The sequence below is a fragment of the Scylla paramamosain genome, chromosome 10 (genome assembly GCF_035594125.1).
Source record: "Scylla paramamosain isolate STU-SP2022 chromosome 10, ASM3559412v1, whole genome shotgun sequence".
Classification (NCBI taxonomy): Eukaryota; Metazoa; Arthropoda; class Malacostraca; order Decapoda; family Portunidae; genus Scylla; species Scylla paramamosain.
Genome location: NC_087160.1, coordinates 20,539,432 through 20,552,801, shown reverse-complemented (window position 1 = coordinate 20,552,801; position 13,370 = coordinate 20,539,432).

Genomic DNA, 13,370 nt, shown 5'->3' with positions numbered 1-13,370 from the left:
TAAAGGAGAAAAAAAACACCATATTTTTCCCATTTCTTATATAAAGTTTTACCAGGGAAGAGTCCTAATAAACGCCAATCTATTTCTTGAGATGCCCCGATACTCCTCCAGCGATAGAATGCAGGGCAGAGGAGGCTAGAGAGGACGCAGTAAGTGTATGTTTGAAAACTAACCGTGGAGAGGCAGAAGATAAGAGGATTAACATTACGGCAGAGTATACATAAGATATTGAAGACGATATGAGACAAACAGCCATTCACTTTGCCCTGTTTAATGATGTTGTGTGAATAGGAATACCCACAGAGGGTAGACTGGGTAGGGAACTGATGAGATCTTTAAAATTGCTGTTTTTAAGTGGGAAGAAACTAAAAAGCCTTACAATTTATTTCAGAATAGTTATGGTGAGAGTTAAGATCCGAAATTTGCTGTTAAGCCTGTTGATTAGTTGACATAAATCGGGTGTTTAGTGGCTTGCATGGGAAGTTAATTGCCAGACATCTTGTGTTTAATAGATATATGGAAGGGGACTGTACATATACTAAATCAAGTCTTTAACTGTCCAGTTATTCTCGGGTATATTGATCCAGGAAACTTATTTATGTTAGATTTTTCTCTGTAGTTAACTGTTCTGTAACTATATATATATATATATATATATATATATATATATATATATATATATATATATATATATATATATATATAATAATGATACTTCAGACGCCTCTTTCCCTTGGTCTTACTGCCACCTACGCGTTTCCCACACTGACCTCATGACCACGCGATGCAAATGTGCATGAGGTGGCTTCCCAAAGTGATCGTGATAAGGTGGCGTTTTCAGGCCCTTAGACAAGTCCTTTACACATTTATTGCTTAATATTATGAAAAGATAAAATGTACCCAGAGAGAGAGAGAGAGAGAGAGAGAGAGAGAGAGAGAGAGAGAGAGAGAGAGAGAGAGAGAGAGGTTGCATTACACCCGCTCAAAACGTGTCATTTTACACTCAAGTATCCTTGTTTTATTCTACTTACCTTCATTATTTGTGAAAGTCATTTGTGACAGGAGAGGGTGAGCCTTTTACGAAATTCATCGCTTGATACGAGGAATAAACCGAACAAAGTAAAATGGTTGTTTAGAAAGGCGGTTGTTTTGTGCGGATAAAACGATGGCGAATATTCATCCTCGTGCCATGAAGTGCTTCCCTTTATGCCACATGGGGGTATAAAATCTCCCACTTGGTGTCCATTATCACAAAAGTTTAATCAAGCCTTAGATCACCACCAGCATCGGAGGGTATCAGAAAATTTAAAACTACAAATTTTGTGTAATTTTCCCGCACCGCCTAACGTTTTGTTCTTTATGTGCCCGAAGAGTCTATCGCCCTTTACCAACTTTGATGTACTAAAAAGAAACGTGAAAAATAGCGCATGTTATCCACCACCTCGCCGCGTCTAGCATTGTGAGGGTGGAGGGATGGAGGGCAGCGTGTATGGGAGAGCATGGAAGTATATGGGAGCTACTAGCAGGGAGGGAGACTGCGTGGGTTTTGTAATTGTAAAACCCACATCTCTACTTGAAGCTGGATCAATGACATGGCGCGACGTTAATTGGCTGGACACACTGGATAGAAAAGAAAACTAGCAAGTATTCAGTTTTTTCTCCCCTCACAGGTACTCCGAGTGAAAGCTTAATAGGGAACAAGTCGACTGTAACAAGTTTCACATATGGACCCGAGGAGAAAAGGTTCCTGTTATTCTTTCTCTTCACAGAGACGCTGACTCGAAGTAACTTTTTTTAAAAGGAAACTGATCAAGTGAGGTCTCTACGGGTGTGGCTTGAAGGGAGACTGTCCGATGTGGGAATAGTTGTAGGTCTAGCTGACACCTGACCAAACACTTGCAGTATTCATGATTTTGTCGCTGATTATTTTTTTCGTAATTTGTGCAGGAATATGAAGGGTGATTTTAAACATCTCTTTTTTCGTTTTTTTTTTTTTTTTTGTTATTCCTACTTTACGCAACGTTGTGTGTGTGTGCGCGCGCGTGCGTGCGTCCATGCGTGTGCGTGTGTGTGCGTGTGTGTGTGTGTATTGATTGCAAGGGATAAAGCTGGTATGTTTTCCGTAAAAGTACAGTTCTTTGTTAAGAAAAAAAAAAAATCTGTCACTTCGACTTTTAATACCGACTAAGAACGACAGGTTTGGATTCAAGTCACACAATATTCCTCTAATTTCTCTCCATCTGGTTGATGTGTGTGTGGGTGTGGGTGTGTGTTATTTCTACGCCGAGTCTCATGTACTGAAAGTAAAAAAAGAAAAGTATTCCTCTTTCCCCTTGTGGTAAAAATTTGATTTCTAGTGTCGGTATTTATAGAGTGGACACAAGGAATTATTTTAAATATATTTCAATTTTCTTTCTGTAATGTTGATGAATAATTTATTTAATAATACCTGTATAGACTTTGTTAAAACAAATATATGTTTATAACCCTCATTTTTTTTTTTTTTACTTTTTTTTAAACTTAGACTTGAGCAAAACACAATTTTCTCTCTTTTCTGATACCAAAAGTGAATTTCCTACTTTATTATACATTTACATACACAAAATCCTCATTCTTCTCTGACTTCGTACCTTATTATATACGTTTACGTACCTACTTCATCACACTTTTATGCACTTAAACACAAGACGCCCTTTGCTTCTTCACTAGTGCGTAGTAAATAAATCTCCTTCATTATTACATACCTACTTCATACTTGAAGACACCCTTTTGATATAAACACAAGAAACATTCAATATATCACAACTAACGCAACACGGCTAAAGTTTCACACGCACTCCCTGCAACACTTCGGGAGCGGGCCATGTGTGAAAGACAGCAGCAAGGAAGAGCTGGTGGAATATTGGCGTCCTTCTCGCTGTGTCCTTTCAGCGTGTCTCATTAACACCCCCCGCTTAACCTCAAACGTTGTTGGCACCGCTTTCGTCGTGCATATTGGTTTCTTAACTTCTGGTAACGTTTCTCCTAAATCGTCTGGTGATGTGTGTTAATGTTACCCAGTTGTGATCGCTAGATGTACCCCTTGGGGAAAGACAAGAATGAAAACCTTGGGGGAAGAGAGAGGGGGAAAACGAGAGGGAGAGGGGGGAAAAGAAAATATTCTCTCCTAAGTCTGAAATCAAACTTTAGGCCATGGCGTAAACGACAAAAGCTCAGAAAGATACCAACTCATCAACGGAGATTTGCATTGCCCGAATTGGATCGCAGTTGCAGGATGAATAAAAAAAAAAAATGTGTAAAAAAAGTGTTCGCAGAAAAGGTTAATTGGCTTATGAGATAAATCACCAGGGTGGAAATACTAATATACGACTTAGTGAATGCAGGGAAAAAAAAAAGAGGAAGAAAATAAAAAAAACACCTGTCAGATCTAACGGGTGCTCCTTGTCATATTGCCGTGGAAAGGAGATCCCTGTCTATGAAAAATTGTGAAAAAAAAGAGAATAAGTAAATAAATAGTGTAATAAATAAACAAATAAATAAATAAGTTGAGAAAGAAAGGTGCGATACCTTGTGAAAATTGTATGAGTGTTAGAAACATTTGACATCATTCCTGGCACAAATTTTTAAGGTTATTTATATATATATATATATATATATATATATATATATATATATATATATATATATATATATATATATATATATATATATATATATATATATATATATATATATATTTATTCATTTACTTTATTTAATTATCTATTTGTTTATTAATTCATTCATACATTCGTTTATTCATTTGTTTATTTCCCTTTGCAGTCTCCACGCGAAGCTTCGACAACAAAGCACCTTCACCCGCTGATTTTACAGTTGTGTTCTCTCTCTTTTTTTTCATGACCTTATTCACTATTTTTACACATTTACAGTCTATTCCTTTACCATCCTGTGCAATGCGTTCCCTGCGACCATTTCACTCCTACACGTGGCTGAGGGAGGTCGCCGAGCCGAGGACAGACCTAATGGTGTCTAGTCTGTTGCTGAGGGATATGTATTCGATTATTTTATTAACTGATTAATTTGGTTAATTTACTGAAGTGGCGTGTAGAGTGTCAGCCTTGCCGCGCCTCCGTGCTGCCCTGCGTGATATTTATCTGTCGCCTGACGAACGTACCCGTAAATCAGACAGATCCGGCAGGTGGTATTTCGCTACACTCATTTTTTAGCATGCATTTTTTTTTTTTTTTATTATTGCAGCAGTTGCCAAGGGAATGAATATTAGCAATGGTTACAAATTATCAAGGCACGTGTATATGCGTACATCTCGGTATCGTATTTTCACAAAGTTGATATTGGAGTACTGCATTCATTGTGGAGACAAGCGAATGTGGAACCCATTTTTAAAGTAGGATGATTGGTTGTTCATGGAAATATACCGTCCAGTGTGATGTGAGTTCTATGAAGTAATTTATACGTAAAAAGATATACGAGTGCGTTATATTAAGAAGTGTTCACGCTCGCCTTTTTTGTCGTAATAGAGAACATGATGCAGAGATATTGGTGAAAATTTGAATATTGCCTGATTTTAATAAAGCGTTTGACATGGAGACTAATCAGAGGCTTTTAAGTAAATTAATACTTCATGGAATACTGAGCAAGTTTTGCAAATGGATCAGGAAATGGCTTAGTTTTAGGAGGTGGAGAATTTTTAGTAATGGTGGAAAATATGGACACGGCTGCATCAATGTGAGGGATTATTAGGAAGATGTGCGCGGTGCATTATTATTATTCATTGTGTGCATTAGTGACCAAGTATCGTGGACAAATAGTGACACTACCTGTTATTTTTTAGACAACATCAATATGGGTCATCTAAATAGTGTACTCCCTGGACTGTATACAGACTCAGAATAATGGATGATGCAGTTTGACATTAGCAAGTGTTGTGTACTGACTGTAAGATGAAAACAGTCTGCAGGTCATCGCGGAAAATAGTTAGAAGTGGTAGGGAATTCTGACCTTCGACCTAATGTATGAATGACGGAACCGATCAGTCTTAGGTTTTATTATTAAAAAGAAAGTAACGTAAGCGGTATGGAATATTTGCCTGCAATTGTTTTAGTGACGGAGGTTGAATCAATTAAATCAAGTGAAACAGTTGATGTTCTGCATTTGAACACAAGAATTCTTATTTTATTATTTTTTTCTAGCTAAACCGATTTATTCTGACGGCAATTGAATAAACGAAAAAAAAAAGTCTTGTGCGAAATAATAATGCCAAAATGTATCCGTAGAGTTTTTTAAATTTTAATTTGTTGGCTTTATAAATTGACTTAACAAAGATATATCATTTTCTGTTGATATTTCATTGCAACACGGTATGATTTTATACACTCCCCTCACGACACGACGGGAGCTTTCATGTGGAAAAATACTGTGTACGTATACCGCATCCCTCAGAGTTGAGGTGAATACAGTGTTTGCTGGACTCCACCGCTGCGAAATGAATTACTGTGATTGCTTTCAGTGCAAGAACGGCATTACATATAAGAGATACGAATGATTAGGTTCAAACGCTGCCGCGTCTCATGTATTGTTCAATATTTACCGATTTGCTGCAAATAGCAATCCATTGATGTCTGGTAACTGATCAGGACCCGTACTTCCAAGAACACTGATGTGGTACCATTGTATATAGCAAATAGTGATGATGAAGATTATATCCTCCGTTATGTTCTGCTACAAGAGCACATGCATGCACATCTCAGACCCAGGCCAGGCAGACAGGCGTCAACCTCAACAGGAGTGTCAGCCCTCCAGAGGGACATCTGCACATGAACGCACAGTTTTTTAATTGGTTTAAGGATCTAGCACTTGATGCTCACCACCCACTCTTTATATTCTCTTTCTCCCTCTGGGTGTAGACTGCTTTTTTCGTCTTCATGGACATCATTTCCTTCATCATAAGCGAAGCAAGCTATAATACATTGAATACACTGTGAAAGAATGGTTCAATACGTATAATAGAACGTAGCTCAAAATGGTGAATGAGTTTTATATCTGACATATCATACTATTTTGTGCAAAGATGTTGTATGTATCTTGGTGCCCAGACAGCTTTGGTACATCTGTGGCTTGAACCATTCTCCCGCTTTGTTTTTTTCTTAGGAAACCAACAACCATCAGAGAAACACGGTACTTGTGCTGCTCCTCCATGGTGTTTGCTATCTGATGTGTAGAAAGATAAGTGTGTAATCCTGCATAGTGTGTGTGTGTGTATGTGTGTGTGTGTGCACCCAGTCACGCGTAAACCTGTTTAGCCTTGCCTTGTAATGCACGACAAGTTTCACATGAAGCACTGTAATGTCTTTACTATTTTACTCCTGGTTCCAAGTTCATTTGCTCTGCTGCTCGGGTTTTTGCTCAGCGGAAACACAAACACATCCCCAGATTACTGAAGACACTCAGCACAACGCACGCACAGCCCAGCGAACACACACGGCCTTGTGAACACAATCAAACAATCACTTGCTGAAAAGGCCGAGCAAAAAGGATATTCTTTCTTTGACGCTTGCTGGTAACAAACATAGACCTTTGTTAAGGAGGAGGAGGAGGAGGAGGAGGAGGAGGAGGAGGAGGAGGAGGAGGAGGAGGAGGAGGAAGGAGGAGGAGGAGGAGGAGGAGGAGGAACAGAATAAAGAGGAGGAAGGCAACGCAGAATGCAATGTTTATCACACGGAATTCTTTATGTCCCTCCTCGATGGATCAGTTATTGGTGCGGAAGTGTGTGTGTGTGTGTGTGTGTGTGTGTGTGTGTGTGTGCGTGCGTGTGTGCGTGCGCGTGCGTGCGTGCGTGCGTGGGGGGGTGCGTGGCTCGTGGAAGTTGTATTGTGCGTTGCTTTTGACACAGCTCGAGAAATAGGTTTACTCACACACATAGAGAAGGATTTCTCTCTCTCTCTCTCTCTCTCTCTCTCTCTCTCTCTCTCTCTCTCTCTCTCTCTCTCTCTCTCTCTCTCTCTCTCTCTCTCTCGCTCTGCAGCAGTTCTCTCTGCAGCAGTTTGCATCATATTTCATTTAATTAGCACCGCATTAATATAAGTCTTGCCACACGTACTCTGGTTACCGTTAATGGAACTCCTTTTTTTTTTTTTTTTTTTTTTTTAGCTACTCAAAAAAAAAAAAAAAAAAAAACCGGCACGTGTCAATCTGCAGCGTCAACTGAGAGTGAGATTCTGTCAGTGTCACCATCAATCCTTCATCAGGAAAAAATAAATAAATAAATAAATAAAATAATAATAATAATAATAATATTTATAGCATATGTATCATTAATATGTAGATTGTGAACTCCAGGGAACACATTTAGATAAAACAATACTTACTGTTCATTTGTGCTCTGCTTTTTTTCTGTGTATTTTGTATCCTGATGTTTTTTTTTTTTTTAAGTTCTCATTCATTTGTCTGTCTGTCTGTCTGTCTGTCGCGTGCTATCTCTTATGTGTTATTGGTGTCACTGCAGCCACCACTGTGAATGTACTGTACCTGTCAAGACTTTCATGACTTTATTATGAGGAATATTGTGCCTCAGTTTTGCCGCTGAGATTTCACGTGTGTCCTTGTGACGTGCTTGGCCTGCGTGTCTTGTTCTTCCTGTGTGGTGTTGCTTTGAAACGTGTGATGTGATAGTTTGTCACTGAAATGGATTGGTGATTGCATAAGTATAACATGTAATCAAATATTTGCTGTTTTTTTTTTTTTTTTTGGTGATAGTGTTGGTGTCGTTGCTGCTGCTGCTGCTGCTGCTGCTGTTGTTGTTGTTGTTGGTGGTGGTGGTAGTGGTAGTGGTAGTGGTGGTGATGGTATTGGTGTTACTGTTGTTTGTATTGTTGTTGTAATACAGCCACCGTATTCCCTGCATGTCGTAAAATAGGACTAAATAGAACAGAAAGGGAGGGGAATGCGGCCCCCTTCTTATTTTAATTTTGTTTTTGCCATATTTTTCCCTTCAGTGAGACAAAACATGATGTTATCCTGTGGGCGCCCTCTGTTTAAGAGAGAAATTTCAACATAATATATAGATAAGTTAGTATTATCATCACCCTTATCTTCATCATCATCATCATCATCATCATCATCATCATCATCATCATCATCATCACCACTGTCTATCATCATCACTAACCATTTCATTCTAATATATAGATGGGTTATCATCATTATCATCATCATTATCATTATCCCTACCATCACTATCACCATCCATTTCAGTCTAATTCATAGAGACGTTGGCCTCATTATCACCACATCATCACTATCACCAGCCATTTCAGACTAATATGTAGATATGTCATTTTTATCATCATCATCATTATCACCATTATCAGGAGTCGTTTCAGCTTAATATAACGACAGGCAATCATCACCATCATCATCATTACCATTACTGTCACCGTTATCATCATCACCACCACCACCACCACCACCACCACCACCACCACCATCTATTCGAGACTCATCCCTTACAGCATAACACCCTCCACTCTTCCCCATGAGTCAGGGTTCCGTGCCAATTTTTTTCTACCCGGTTATGACAGCAAAGTTTTTGATCTCCCTCCACCTCCTGTCTGGTTCCCCTTCACTGCACCTGCTGTCTGTAGAGGTCACGTCAATCTGTCTCTCACTTCCTCTGTTAAATGTCCCTCTCTCTCTAACCTTTTGTCACATTTTAATTTTTGTGTCTTTATTTATTTTTTTTCTCTCTCTCTTTAGTGTGGTCTTGCTTGTAATATGTATTGTGTTTTATTTGTGTTATGTCTCCTGCAAGTTTTTCCAGCAATTGCTCATTTGTTTTCTTCTTATGGAATTATAAGAACATAAGAAAACAAGGACAGCAGAAGACTAATTAACTTACAGAGTCTGATGATTTAAAACTTATCATTAATTATCATGAACAGTAAATTTGTCCTAAAGTGTGGTGACGATCTTATTCCGTTGATTTATCTGTTTATGACTTTTTATTTTTTTTATCTATATCGCATAAGTATAAGTACGTATTTGTTATTTTCCGTTGAAATATGCTTGAAACAGATCTGTGTTTACTGGCACATTTACTTTTCCTTTACAATATAGCATGAATTCGATAAGGAGAGTGATTGACGTAGAAAATATGTCATGTTGATATTTACTTTATTAAAAAAAATCACAACGCAACAAAGAAATATCACTGTTCAGATTGTGATATCAAGAACATGTAACGCTTGTTTTGTGTTATTCGTCCGTGCTTTGTAACTTTTGAAAGCTTCTGCTGTGTGCTCTTTGGAAACGCTAAGTGGTTTATGTTCTTTTTTCCCGTGTTTATTTGAATTTACAACTCAAAAATATACAATGCATCAACCACGCTAAGCTTTTCCTCTTTAATGCATCGCCCTGTCAGACCCGAGGGAGATACAGCGGGAGGGAAGCAGCAGAAATTATATTTAGCCCTTAATTAGGAGGTGACGTCAGGTGAACGTGCTGATGAGGAATAAAGAACACCTGCCACTCTCCCAGTGGCTCAAACGTCCACACGCTAAGACTACTTCACTAGCACGGCGTTCGTATTTCCTTTTTTTGACGCTGCGATGGAAAACAAAACGAGCTCGCGCAATATGATTATCTTTCTTTTCTGTTTATGTAAGGATTTGCTCTTCAGCCACTCCCTTCCCCATCCCTAGGGAAGGAACGTCACTTGCCCTGTACTGAGTATGAGTAGTCCATGCAAATGTTGGTTAGATAAATGTACAGAATGTATCTCCAGCGTTGAATTGTACAAAATGTAAATAAAGTGTTCCGCTAAGCTTTGTACTCCGAATGCTGCAGTGGTGGATGAATTTACCTGCATGAAGTTTTTTTTACGGCTCAGGACAGAGATTAAATGTTCTGTTACCCTTTATTTCTTGAGCTAATCGTATCCCGAGACTCAGACTGTGTTCAGAGTGAAATGTTGCACGAAGCTTTGCCTCACGCGCACGAAGTGATAAAATGTGTATGAAATCTGGCGTTTGAAATGTCACGGCACTCTATACACGTATTTTTCGATTGATTTATATTGTGTGTCTTCCAGTTAACACATGTTGTATTTAGAAAGCTGATCTAATACGCACAGAAATTGAATTGCAAGTGAATAAATATTGAAGACTGGTGGTTTCAAAGGAGTTAAGAAATGTTGATTTTTTTTATGTAGGAGGGACACCGGCCAAGGGCAATAAAATCCTCCTTCCCCCCCAAATAAAAGGGCCCACTGAGATGCTGGTCCCCGAATAATGTTCAAAGCAGTAGTCAAAAATTGAAGCATAAGTGTCTTGAAACCTCTCTCTTGAAGGAATTCAAGTTATAGGAAGGTGGAAATACAGAAGCAGGCAGGGAGTTCCAGAGTTTGCCAGAGAAAGGGATGAATGATTGAGAATACTGGTTAACTCTTGCATTAGTGAAATAAAAGGTGTTTTGATTTTAAAACAATTCAAGACCATTACTATATTGGCCAACATTTATGATTGTCTTTATATATATATATATATATATATATATATATATATATATATATATATATATATATATATATATATATATATATATATATATATATATATATATATATATATATATCAACATTTATGATTGTCTTTATATATATATATATATATATATATATATATATATATATATATATATATATATATATATATATATATATATATATATATATATATATATATATACGCGTATATATATATATATATATTTTTTTTTTCTTTTCTTTTCTGGAGCAACAAAATAAAGAAACCTCTGAAAATAAATCAACAAACATTCTGGATTCTCTTGCTGTATTTATAACTTACCTGGAAAAGCGTATTGTGTATTATTCTCTTCTCAGTGCCCTTGGCCAGGCAGACACCTTAGCACTTAAGAGAAAGAGAAAATTTAAACCATTCGTACTGTACATGAGGAACATAATAGCAAACAGTGAACACGTATTTCACCCTCCCATCAGTACATTGACCAGACAAACACCTTAACAATTAAAGAAAAAATTTAAACCATTTGTACTGTACATGAGGAACATAATAGGAAACAGTAAACACATATTTCACTATCCCACCAGTACATTGACCAGACAGACACCTTTACACTTAGAAGAAAGAGATAATTTAAACCATTTGAATTGTACATGAGGAACGTGCTAAGAAACAGTGAAGGAGGTGTAAGCGTCTGAGTATAAACATGTCCACAAGTGCCTCGGGGGTTCATATGCGCGGAATGTTCATGGGCTGCGGCTCCTCAGTATCTTGGAGACGATCATATCTCCGCGGCCTCCCTGGAGACAGCGTCCTCCCTGTTTTGCTTGCGTTGCGTCGCTCCGCTTGTGGCCAATGGCAAGGAAGGTGAGGTACAGGCGGCTGAAGGACCCAGCGAGGCGTGTGTGTGTGTGTGTGCGTGTGTGTGTGTGTGTGTGTGTGTGTGTTTAAATATTATTTGTACTATTGCGAGTTGCATGGTAAAAACACATGTACGTACGTATATATGTATAAAAAAAGTTCATTCGCTGAAAAAAAAAATAAGTGAAAGGAAGGGACAGAGAGAGAGAGAGAGAGAGAGAGAGAGAGAGAGAGAGAGAGAGAGAGAGAGAGAGAGAGAGAGAGAGAGAGAGAGAGAGAGAATAAAAAGACAGTCCGACAAATTCCAACGAGAACAAACACTCCCACAGACACGGACATTCACAATTAGTGGAGAGAGAGAGAGAGAGAGAGAGAGAGAGAGAGAGAGAGAGAGAGAGAGAGAGCGTGTGTGTATGTGCCGTTATCACATCCTTTTCTTATATACGATCTGTGTGGAATATCTGCACCGTGTGATTCTATGGGTCTCTCTCTCTCTCTCTCTCTCTCTCTCTCTCTCTCTCTCTCTCTCTCTCTCTCTCTCTCTCTCTGCTCTTGCCATGTTCTTTTGCTTTTTTTTTTGTAAACACACACACACACACACACACACACACACACACACACACACACACACACACACACACACACACACACACACACACACACACACATCAGAATCACAATTATCATCATCGTTATCATCATTTTGCGGTAGACCAAAGGACTTTCCTAATCTGCGCTACTCATTACTTTCGACTGTTTGTGTATTTCGGGCCATCTTACTGAATCATCATATCCTTTCGTTGATATTTGTTTCCGTCCTGGTGTCTTTTAGTGTTCCTTGGCTTCTATTTGTTAGTGTACCCATCTATTGTGCCTGTGTTCTTTTTTAGTGAGTGTTAAGATTTCCTAGCTTCTGCCTTCTCTCCAACATAATATAGTTCTGGCTTTTTTTTTTTTTTTCACCGTTACTCTACCCTTTTGTCTTCTCTGTGAACCTTACAACTTTCATTCTTATTTCATCATCTTTCGTCAAACGTTAATCTTAGCTTGCGTTTCTTTTCTCTGTCATCTGTGAAGCTCTCTTTTATTATTTCATCATGTTTTATCGAGCATCTGTTCCAGCCTTTGTCTTCTCTCTTATCCGTGTAGCTCTCTCCTTTATTTCGTTATGTTTTGTCAAGCTTTACTCCTTCCATTCACCTTAGGGCGCTGTGGGAAGTTTCCGTCCCAACAGTTTTATGATACAAGACTTCAAGTTTCCGATCCACAGCTCAGAACTGGTAAGGGTTTTGTGTTTTTAGTTATAGTGAGAGATTACCTTTGATAACCTTCATACTTTGTTTACTACAGTCTATACACTACAACCTGTCCCATTGTTATTCGTCTGGGGATTCACACGTACACACATACGCACAGACAGACACAGACACAGACACACAAACACACACGTACAAAGAATCTGCCCAGCTGATATTATTCCATGCAACATTTTCCTCAATCCTTTTCTCTCCACCTTTTCTTCGTCCTATCCTTCAATATTTCTCCTCCTCACTCCTGTGTTCTTCCCACTACACCCAGCCTTCCTCCCCACTTCCCTGCCTATCTCATCTTTATTTTTTTCCTCGCCCTTCCCCCCCTCCTCCCCTCATCCTTTCCCCCTCGCATCCCTCCCAGCGCAATAACAAGCCCCAGATGTAAGTTACTTGGCCGAGTGTCACCCGCAGTGAGAATGTGGGGTTGGTCTCACGAGGAGCAGCGAAAACCTCTCCCGGAGACGCAAAGTTGTGTCTGATTTATGTCTCATCCCGCCGCCTCGCCTCCTTCCCTCCTTCCTTCCTTCCTTCCTTCCTCTCCGTCTACCAGCCCAGTATTGCTTCTCCGTGCCACAACGAGGTGCTGACTTGGTTGGTTTCTACTCCCAGCCTCTGTTCTACTTGTTCGGTGTTCTCTTTT